We start from the raw sequence: 10,604 nt of genomic DNA, 5'->3' as shown, positions 1-10,604 counted from the left end.
CTTCCAGAAATGTAACATTTGTTTAACTTTCAAGATATTAATTCATAAAATTCACTTATTAACAAAATAGAAAAAAATCATATGATCATCTCAATACATGCAGATAAAGCATTTCACAAAACTCAACACCTATTCAAGATAAAAACTCAGCACACTAGGAATAGAAGAGAACATCCTTAATCTGACAAATATTACCTACAAAAAAAAAGAGGCAAAATTACAACAAACATGTTCAATGGTAAAATACTGAAAGCTTTTTCTCTGAAATCAACAATGAAATAAGGATCTCTGCTACCTATTATTCTGCTGGATGTCATAGCCACTGCAATAAGGCGGGGGGGAAAAGAATAATACTCAAAAAGGAAGAAATAGAAACTGTTACATGCAGATGATATGAACATGTACACAGAAAACGCAAGTGAATCTATAAAGTTTTAATATTAATATGTGAATCTAGAAAGTTCACCAGAAACAAGGTTAGTGTAAAAAGAATCTACTGCATTTTCCTATATCAGAAAAATATTATTAAGGAAAGAAAATTTTAAAACAAGACCACTTATAATAGTGGCTAAAAAAATCAAATATTTAGAAAGAAATCTATTAAAAGATGAGCATAAATGCCAAACCAAAAACTATAAAGCATTACTGCCGTTGGTGGAAGGGAAATATCCAACTCCAGCCCCCTCTAGCCATCCTGTCCCACCTAACGGTTGAGGGGACTGAGATGCACTTGTGAGGTGTATAGCCCAGGGATATAAGCTCACTAAAAGACTGAGACTTAATAACAGGACTATAGAATACTTCCCCTCTGCCACCACATCACTAGAGGCCAATTTACCCAAGTTCTTTTTACCCAATACACCATGTCTGCCTTTCAGCAAAAAATTACACGGCATACTAAGAGGCAAAAACACAGTTTGAAGAGACAGAGCAAGCATCAGGACAAGATTCATATATGGTAGAGATGTTGGAATTATTAGAATAAAAATTTAAAATATCTATGATTACTATGCTAAAAACTATAATGGGAAAAATAGACAATATGTAAGAAGAGATAGATAATATAGGCAGAGAGATGAAAATTCTAGGAAAGAATTAAAAAATGCTAGAGGTCAAAAACACTGTAACAGAAATGAAGAGTGCCTTTGATGGGCTCATTAGCAGACTGGAACCAACAAAAACATTCCTGGAACTAAAAAGCTATTAAAGCAAGGTTGCAAGATACAACATTAACATACAAAAGTCAATCATTTTCCTATATAACAGCAACGAGCAAGTGGAATTTGAAATGAAAACCACTACCATTTACATTACCACCTCCCAAAAATGAAATATTTAGGTATAAATATAACAAAATATGTACAAGATCTATATAAGGAAGACTACAAAACTCTGATAAAAGAAATCAAAGAACTAAAGAAATGGAGATATATTTCATGTTCATGAATAGGAAGACTCAACATTGTCAAGATGCCAGTTCTTCCCAAATTGATCTACACATTCAACACAATCCTAATCAAAATCTCAACAAGTTATTTTGTGGGTATTGACAAACCAATTCTAAAGTTTCTGTGGAGAGGCAGAAGACTCAGAATAGCCAGCACAATATTGAAGACTAACAAAGATGGAGGACTGAAACTACCCAACTTCAAGACTTACTATAAAGCTACAGTAATCAAGACAGTGTGGTATTGACAAAAGAACAGACAAATAGATCAGTGAAATAGAATAGGGAGCCCAGAAATAGACCCACATAAATATAGTCAACTGATCTTTGACAAAGGAGCAAAAGTAATACAATGGAGTAAAGATAGTCTTTTCAACAAATGGTGCCGGTACAACTGGAAATCCACAGGCAAAAAAAAAAAAAAAAAAAAAAGCAATCTAGAGAGGGGGTTCAAGATGGCAGCATAGGAAGATCCTGAACTCATCTCTTCCCACACACATGACAAATATATAGCTACACATGTAACAAATACCTCTGAAAAGAACCTGAGAACTAGCTGAACACCTGCTCCACAACAAAGAATAAAATGGCCATATCAAGAAAGGTAGGAGAGGCAAAGACATGCTCTCACCAAAAACTCCACCCCAACATGGTGTCTTAAAAGCAGGAGGGATCTCAAAAACAAACAAACAAAATAAATAAATAAACAGAGCTTCTCCTTGAGGAGAAAGGGGTTTGTACCCCACACCAGGCACCCCAACTCTTGGGTCCTACACCAGAGAGAGGAGCTCCCAAAACATCTGGCTTTCAAAATCAATGGAGTTTACATTCAGGAGAAACATATGGCTGTAGGAAATGAAGATCCCAGCTCTAAAAGAGCTTGCACATAGATCTGCTTACTCTGGAACCCAGTGCAAAAAGCAGCAACTTGAAAAGAGACTAGACCATAGGTGGAGGAGATTCACTTGCTAATTTTAAAGCATCTGCCAGAGGGGCATAAGTCTGCTGGTACTCTCTCTGGGGACAGAACGCTAGCAGAGCCATTTTTATGGGCTCCCTATATCTTGCTGGTGTCAGCACTGGAGGGTGCTACTTTTGCACTCTTACTCAAACCTGCTAATAGCAGCAGGCAAGCAGCCCTGTGTGGCTCACACACAGCATTCCCAGTCATGGTGGGCAAGCATCCTGGCCCCCACCCTCCCCCATGCCAACTGCATGCTGCATGGACAGGTGCAGAAGGTGAGCATCCTTGCCCCCCGCCCCCAACACCAACTGCATGCAACACCAACAGATGCAGAGGGCAAGCAGCCCCACCCCAACATGCCACTCATGCAGCTCAGACAGATGTGGCAGGAGAGCAGCCCTGTCCCCACATGCTGCTCACATGATCCCACCAGAGTCAATGGGCATATGCAGCCCACACAGGGGATACCCATTGAGCACCTAGCTCTGGTGGTCTGGGAAGGATTGCACTTTTGGGTCCCAAGTGACATCTCCTATACAAGGTTGCTCCTTCAAGACTAGGAGGTAGTTGATTTGCCTAAAACACAGAAACAAACACAGAGAGTTAGACAAAATGAGGAGATAGAGGAATACGTTCAAAACAAAAGCACAAGACAAAACTTCAGAAAAAGACATTAATGAAACAGAGATAAGCAACCTACCTGATAAATAGTCAAAGTAATGGTCATAAAGATGCTCACCAAACTTGGGAGAAGAAGGGATGAACATAGTGCAATTTACAACAAAGAGACAGAAAATACAAGAAAGTTCCAAACAAAAGTTATAGAACTGAAGAATACAATAATTGAACTGAAAAATGCACTAGAGGGGTTCAACAGCAGACTGGATGAAGCTGAATATTGAACTGGGAGACAAAGCAACAGAACTCACCCAGAGAGAGCAGCAAAAAGAATTTTTTAAAAATTAAATATAAATTAAAGGATTTTGGAGACAACATCAAGAGGAATAACATTTGAATTATAGGGGTCCCAGAAGGAGGAGAGAGAGAGAAAGGGCCAGAAAACTTATTTGAAGAAATAATAGCTGAAAACTTCCCTAATCTGGGGAAGGAAACAAATACATAGGTCCAGGAAGTCCAGAGAGTTCCAAATAAGAAGAATCCAAGGAGAGCCACACCAAAACACATTATAATTAAAATGGTAAAAGTTAAGGATGAAGAGAGAATCTTAAAATCAGCAAGAGAAAAACAACTTATTACAAACAAGGGAAACCCCATAAAGCTATCAGCAGATTTTGTCAGCAGAAACTTTGCAAGCCAGGAGAGACTCACATGACATATTCAAAGTGCTGAAAGGAAAAAACTTTGAAACAAGAATTCTCTACCCAGCAAGGTTATTATTCAGAATTAAAGGAGAGATTAAGAGTTTTCCAGATAAGCAAAAGCTAAAGGAATTCATCACCACTAAATCAGCCTTACAAGAAATGTTAAATGGACTTCTCTAAACTGAAAAGAAATGGCACTAATTAACAACAAGAAAACATACAAAAGTAAAAAGTCACAATGGAAAAGGTAAATACATAGTAGGGTAGTGGGTCAATCACTTATAAAGCAAGTATGTAGAATAAAAGACTAAAATAGTAAAATTAACTAAAACTACAATAATTAGTTAAGGGATATATAAAATAAAAAGATGTAAAATGTGACATCAAAAATGTAAAACATGAAGGGGGAGAAAAAATGTAAAGTTTTGGAACATGTTTAAATTTAAATTGAACTTAAAACAGACTGTTATATACATAGGAAGTTATATATAAACCTCAGGATAACGACAAAGCAAAAATTTATAGTAAATACGCAAAAGAAAATGAGAAAAGAACCTAAACATAACAATAAAGAGAGTCATGAAGCCACAAGGGAAGAGAGAAAGAGAAGAAAAGAACACAGAAGAACTACAAAAACAGCCGGAAAAAAAAAAAAAACAACAAAACAGCAGTAAGTATATACCTGTCAATAATTACTTTACATGTAAATAGACTAAATTCTCCAATCAAAAGACATACAGTGGCTGAACGGATAAGAAAACAAGGCCCACCTATATGCTGCCTACAAGAGACTCACTTCAGAAGTAAGGACACAGACGACTGAAAGTAAAGGGATGGAGAAAGATATTCCACGCAAATGAAAATGAACAGACAGCTGATGTAGCTATACTCATAACAGACAACATAGACTTTAAAACAAAGATTGTAAAAAAGACAAAGAAGGGCATTACATAATGATAAAGGGGTCAATTCAGCAAGAAGACATAACATTTATAAATATGTATGTCCCAACATAAGAGTACCAAGATATACGAAGCAAATATTAACGGACCTAAAGGAAGAAATTGACATGGGCCGGCGCCGTGGCTTAGCAGTTAAGTGTGCACGCTCTGCTACTGGTGGCCCAGGTTCAGATCCCAGGTGCACACCGACGCACCATTTCTCCGGCCATGCTGAGGCCGCGTCCCACATACAGCAACTAGAAGGATATGCAATTATGACATACAACTATCTACTGGGGCATGGGGGGAAACAAAAGGAGGATTGGCAATAGATGTTAGCTCAGAGCCGGTCTTTCTCAGCAAAAAGAGGAGGATTAGCATGGATGTTGACTCAGGGCTGATCTTCCTCAAAAAAAAAAAAAAAAGAAAGAAATTGACAGCAATAAAATAATAGCAGGAAACTTTAACACTCCATTTACATCAATGAATATATCATCCAGACAGAAAATTAATAAGGAAACATCAGCTTTAAGCAACACATTAGACCAGATGGACTTAATAGATATTACAGAACATTACAGCTGAAAGCAACAGAATACACATTCTTCTCAAGTGCACATGGAACATTTTCTAGGATAGATCACACGTTAGGCCACAAAACAAGTCTCAATAAATTCAAAAAGATTGAAATGATATCAAGCAGCTTATCCAACCACAATGCTGTGAAACTAGAAATCAACAACAAAAAGAAAACTGGAAAAACCACAACAATGTGGAGATTAAACAACATGCTACTGAACAATAAGTCATTGAAGAAATCAAACAAGAAATTAAAAAAATACCTAGAGACAAAAGAAAACAGAAATACAATGTACCAAAATCTTCAGGAGGCAGCAAAAGCAGTTCTAAGATGGAAGTTCATAGCAATATAGGCCTACCTCAGGAAACAAGAAAAATCTCAAATAAATAATCTACCTTTACACCTAAAGGAGCTAGAAAAATCAGAATAAACAAAGCCCAAAGTCAGTAGAAGGAAGGAAATAATAAAGATCAAAGTGGAAATAAACAAAATAGAGACTAAAAAGACAATAGAAAAGATTAATAAAACTAAGAGCTGGTTCTTTGATAAGATAAACAAAATTGACAAACCTTTATTTAGACTCACCAAGAAGAAAAGAGAGGGCTTTAATAAACAAAATCAGAAATGAAAGAGGTGAAGTTACAACAGATACCACAGAAATACAAAGGATCATAAGCAATTACTGTGAACAATTATATGCCAACAAATGGACAACCTAAAAGAAAAGGATAAATTCCTAGATACATATAATTTTCCAAGACTGAATCATGAAGAAATAGAAAATCTGAATAGATCAGTTACTAGTAAGGAGATTGAATCAGTAATCAAAAATCTCCCAACAAACAAAAGTCGAGAAACAGATGGCTTCACTGGTGAATTCTACCAGACATTCAAAGATGATTTAATACCCATCCTCCAAAAAAAAACAAAGAGGAAGGAATGCTTCCAAACTCACTTTATAAAGCCAGCATTACCCTGATACCAAAATTACCACAAAAAAAGAAAATTATAGGCCAATATGCCAGAAGAATATAGATGCAAAAAACCTCAACAAAATGTGAGCAAACCAATTTCAAAAATACATTAAAAGGATCATACACCATGAACAAGTGGGATTTATTCCAGGGATGCAAAGATGGTTCAACATCTGCAAATCAATCAATGTGATACACGCCATTAACAAAATGAAGAATAAAAATCAAACGATCATCTCAATAGATGGAGAAAAAGCCTTTGACAAAATTCAACATCCATTTATAATAAAAACTCTCAATAAAATAGGTATAGAAGGAAAGTACCTCAACATAATAAAGGCCATATAGGATAAACTCACAGCTAACACCATCCTCAACAGTGAAACGTTGAAAACTTTTCCTCTAAGATTCGAAATGAGACAAGGATGTCAACTCTTGCTACTTTTATTCAACATAGTATTGGAAGTCCTAGCCACAGCAATTGGGCAAGAAAAAGAAATAAAAGACATCTAAAACAGAAAGAAAGAAGTAAAACTGTCACTATTTGTAGATGACATGATACAATATAAAGAAAAACCAAAAGACTCTACATAAAAACTGTTAGAACTAATAAATGAATTCAGCATAGCAGCAGGATACAAAATCAGTATACAGAAATCTGTGATGTTTCCATACACCAATAACAAACTATCAGGAAGACAAATTAAGAAAACAATCCTATATACAACTGCATCAAAAATAATAAAATATCCAGGAATAAATTAACCAAGAAAGTGAAAGACCTGTAAACTGAAAATTATAAGACATTAATGAAAGAAATCGAAGAAGATACAAATAAATGGAAAGATATTCCTGCTCATGGATTGGAAGAATTAACATTGTTAAAATGTCCATACTACCAAAGTGATCTACAGATTCAATGCAATCTCCATCAAAATTCCAATGGCTTTTTTCACAGAACTAGAACAAATAATTTTAAAATTTGTATGGAACCACAAAAGATCCCAAATAGCCAAAGTAATCTTGAGAAAGAACAAAGTTCCTTGATTTCAAACTATACTGCAAAGGTATAGTAACTAAAGCAATATGGTATTGGCATAAAAACAGACACACAGATCAATGGAAGAGAATTGAGAGGCCAAAACTAAACCCACACATATATGGACAATTAATTTTCAACAAAGGAACCAAGAACTTACAATGGAGAAAGGACAGTCTATTTAATAAATGGTGGTGGAAAAACTGGACAGTCACATGCAAAAGAATGAAACTACACCACGGTCTTATGCCATATACAAAGATTAACTCAAAAGGGATTAAAGACTTGAATGTAAGACCTGAGCCCATAAAATTCCTAGAAAAAAATATAGGCAGTAAGCTTCTTGACATTGGTCTTTGTGGATCTTTGTGGATCTGACTCCAAAGGAAAAGGAAACAAAAGCAAAAATAAACAAATTGGACCACATCAAACTAAAAAGCTTCTGCACAGAAAAGGATACCATCATCAAAATGAAAAGGCAACATACTGAATGGGAGAAGATATTTGCAAATCATATATCCAACAAGGGATTAATATCCAGAATATATAAAGAACTCATATAACTCAACAACAAAAAACAAACAACCTGATTAAATAATGGGCAGAGGACCTGAATAGACATTTCCCCAAAGAAGACATACAGATGGCCACCAGGCACATGAAAAGATGTTCAACATCACTACTAGGGAAATGCAAATCAAGACTACAATGAGATATCACCTCACACCTGCTAAAATCGTTATTATCAACAAGAAAAGAAATAACAAATGTTGGCAAGGATGTGGAGAAAAGGGAACCCTTGTATACTGTTGGTGGGAATGTAAATTGGTATAGCCACTATGGAAAACAGTGTAGAGATTCCTCAAAAAATTAAAAATGGAACTACTGTATGATCCAGGTGCTCCACTTCTGGGTATTTATTGAAAGAATACAAAAAACTAATTCAAAAAGATACCTGCACCCCTACGTTCATTGCAGCATTATTTACAACAGCCAAGATATGGAAACAACCTAAGTTTCCATCAATGGATGGATGGATAAAGAAGATGTGGCATATACATACAATGGAATACCACCCAACCATAAAAAAGAATGAAATCTTGCTGTTTGCAACAACATGGATGGACCTTGAGGGTATTATGCTAAGTGAAATAAATCAAAGAAAATTCCATATGATTTCACTCATATGTGGAATCTAAAAAACAAAACAAACAAACAAAACAAAAACAAACTCATAGATACACAGAACAGATTGGTTACCAGAGGGGAAGAAAGTTGGGGGGTGAGCAAAATGGGTGAAGGGGGTCAACTGTATAGGTGATGGATGGTAATTAGACTTTTGGTGGTGATCACTTTGTAGTGTATATAGATGTCAAAATATAATGTTGTACACGTGAAACTTAGGTAATGTTATATGCCAATTTTACCTCAATAAAAAAAAAAGAATCTAGACACAGGTTTTACACTTTTCACAAAAATTAACTCAAAATGGGTTATAGACCTAAATGTAAAATGCAACTATAAATCTCCTAGAAGATAACACAGAAGAAAATCTAGATGCCTTTGGGTATGGTGCTGACTTTTTAGATACAACACCAAAGGCAGAATCCATGAAAGAAATAATTGAGAAGCTGGACTCCATTAAAATTAAAAACTTATGCTCTGCAAAAGACACTGTCAAGAGAATGAAAAGACAAGCCAAAGACTGGGAGAAAATATTTACAAAAGACATGTCTGATAAATGTCTATTATCCAAAGTATACAAAGAACTCTTAAAACTCAACAATAAGAAAACAACCCAGGGGCTGGCCTGGTGGCGAAGCGGTTAAGTGTGCTCACTCCGCTTCGGCGGCGCAGGGTTCGCAGGTTCGGATCCCGGGCATGCACCGACGCACCACTTGTCAAGCCATGCTGTGGCGGCCTCCCATATAAAGTAGAGGAAGATGGGCACAGATGTTAGCCCAGGGCCAGTCTTCCTCAGCAAAAAAGAGAGGATTGGCATTGGATGTTAGCTCAGGGCCGATCTTCCTCACAAAAAAAAGAAAACAACCTAATTTAACAATGGCCAAAGACCTTTATAGACACCTCATCAAAGAAGATATATAGATGGCAAATAAACATATGAAAAGAGGCTCCACGTCATATGTCATCAGGGAAATGAGAGTTAAAACAACAATGAGATACCACTACACATCTATTAGAATGATCAAAATCCAAAACACTGACAACATCAAATGCTGCCAAGGATGTGGAGGAACAGGAATTCTCATTCATTACTAGTGGGAACACAAAATAGTACAGCTACTTTAGATGACAGTTTGGCAGTTTCTTATAAAACTAAACATACTCTTACCATACAATCCAGCAATCCATGGTGCACCAATACTATACTCCTAGGTATTTACTCAAATGAGTTGAGAACTTATGTCTACAAAAACCTGCACACGGATGTTGATAGCAGCCTTATCCATAACTGCCAAAACTGATGTCCTTCAGTAGGTGAATGGATAAATAAACTCTGGTACATCTAGACAATGGAATGTTATTTAGTGCTAAAGAGAACTGAGCTATCAAGCCATGAAAAGACATGGAAGAAATGTAAGTGCATATTACCAAGTGAAAGAAGCCAATCTGAAATGGTTACATACTGTATGACCCCAACTGTTTGGCATTTTGGAAAAGGCAAAACTATGGAGACAGTAAAAAGGTCAGTGGTTGCCAGGGGTTAGGGGTGGAGGAGGGATGAATAGGTGGGGCACAAAGCATTTTTAGGACAATGAAAGTTTTTTGTATAATAGGATAATGGTGGATATGTGTCATTGTACATGTGCTATAATCCACAGACTGTACAACACCAAAAGTGAACACTAAGGTAATCTATGGACTTTGAGTGATAATGATGTGTCAATGTAGGTTCATCAGTTGTAAGAAATATACCACTCTGGTTCTAGATGTTGATAGTAAGGGAGGTTGTGTGTGTGGGGGCTGGGGATATATGAGAACTCTCTGTACTTTTTGCTCAATTTTGCTGTGAATCTAAAGCTGCTCTAAAAAATAAATCCTTTAAAACATTATTGAGATAAATTAAAGAAAATATAATTAAATGGAAATCTGTACAATGTTCATGGGCTAGAAGACTCAATATTGTAAAATATTAATTATCTCTAAACTAGTCTATAGAGTCAATGCATTCCCAATCAAGATCTCAGTGTTTTTAAAACATAAATTGATAAGCTTCTTGTAAATTTTACATAGAATTTCAAAAGGCTAAGAATATTAGGAATATCTTTTTCAAGGACAGTTTCTGTTGACTTATTTTGTTTCCTTCGAATGGACC

The sequence above is a fragment of the Diceros bicornis genome, chromosome 2 (genome assembly GCF_020826845.1).
Source record: "Diceros bicornis minor isolate mBicDic1 chromosome 2, mDicBic1.mat.cur, whole genome shotgun sequence".
Lineage (NCBI taxonomy): Eukaryota > Metazoa > Chordata > Mammalia > Perissodactyla > Rhinocerotidae > Diceros > Diceros bicornis.
The sequence above is the reverse complement of the archived record's forward strand: the minus strand, read 5'-3'. Positions refer to the sequence as shown.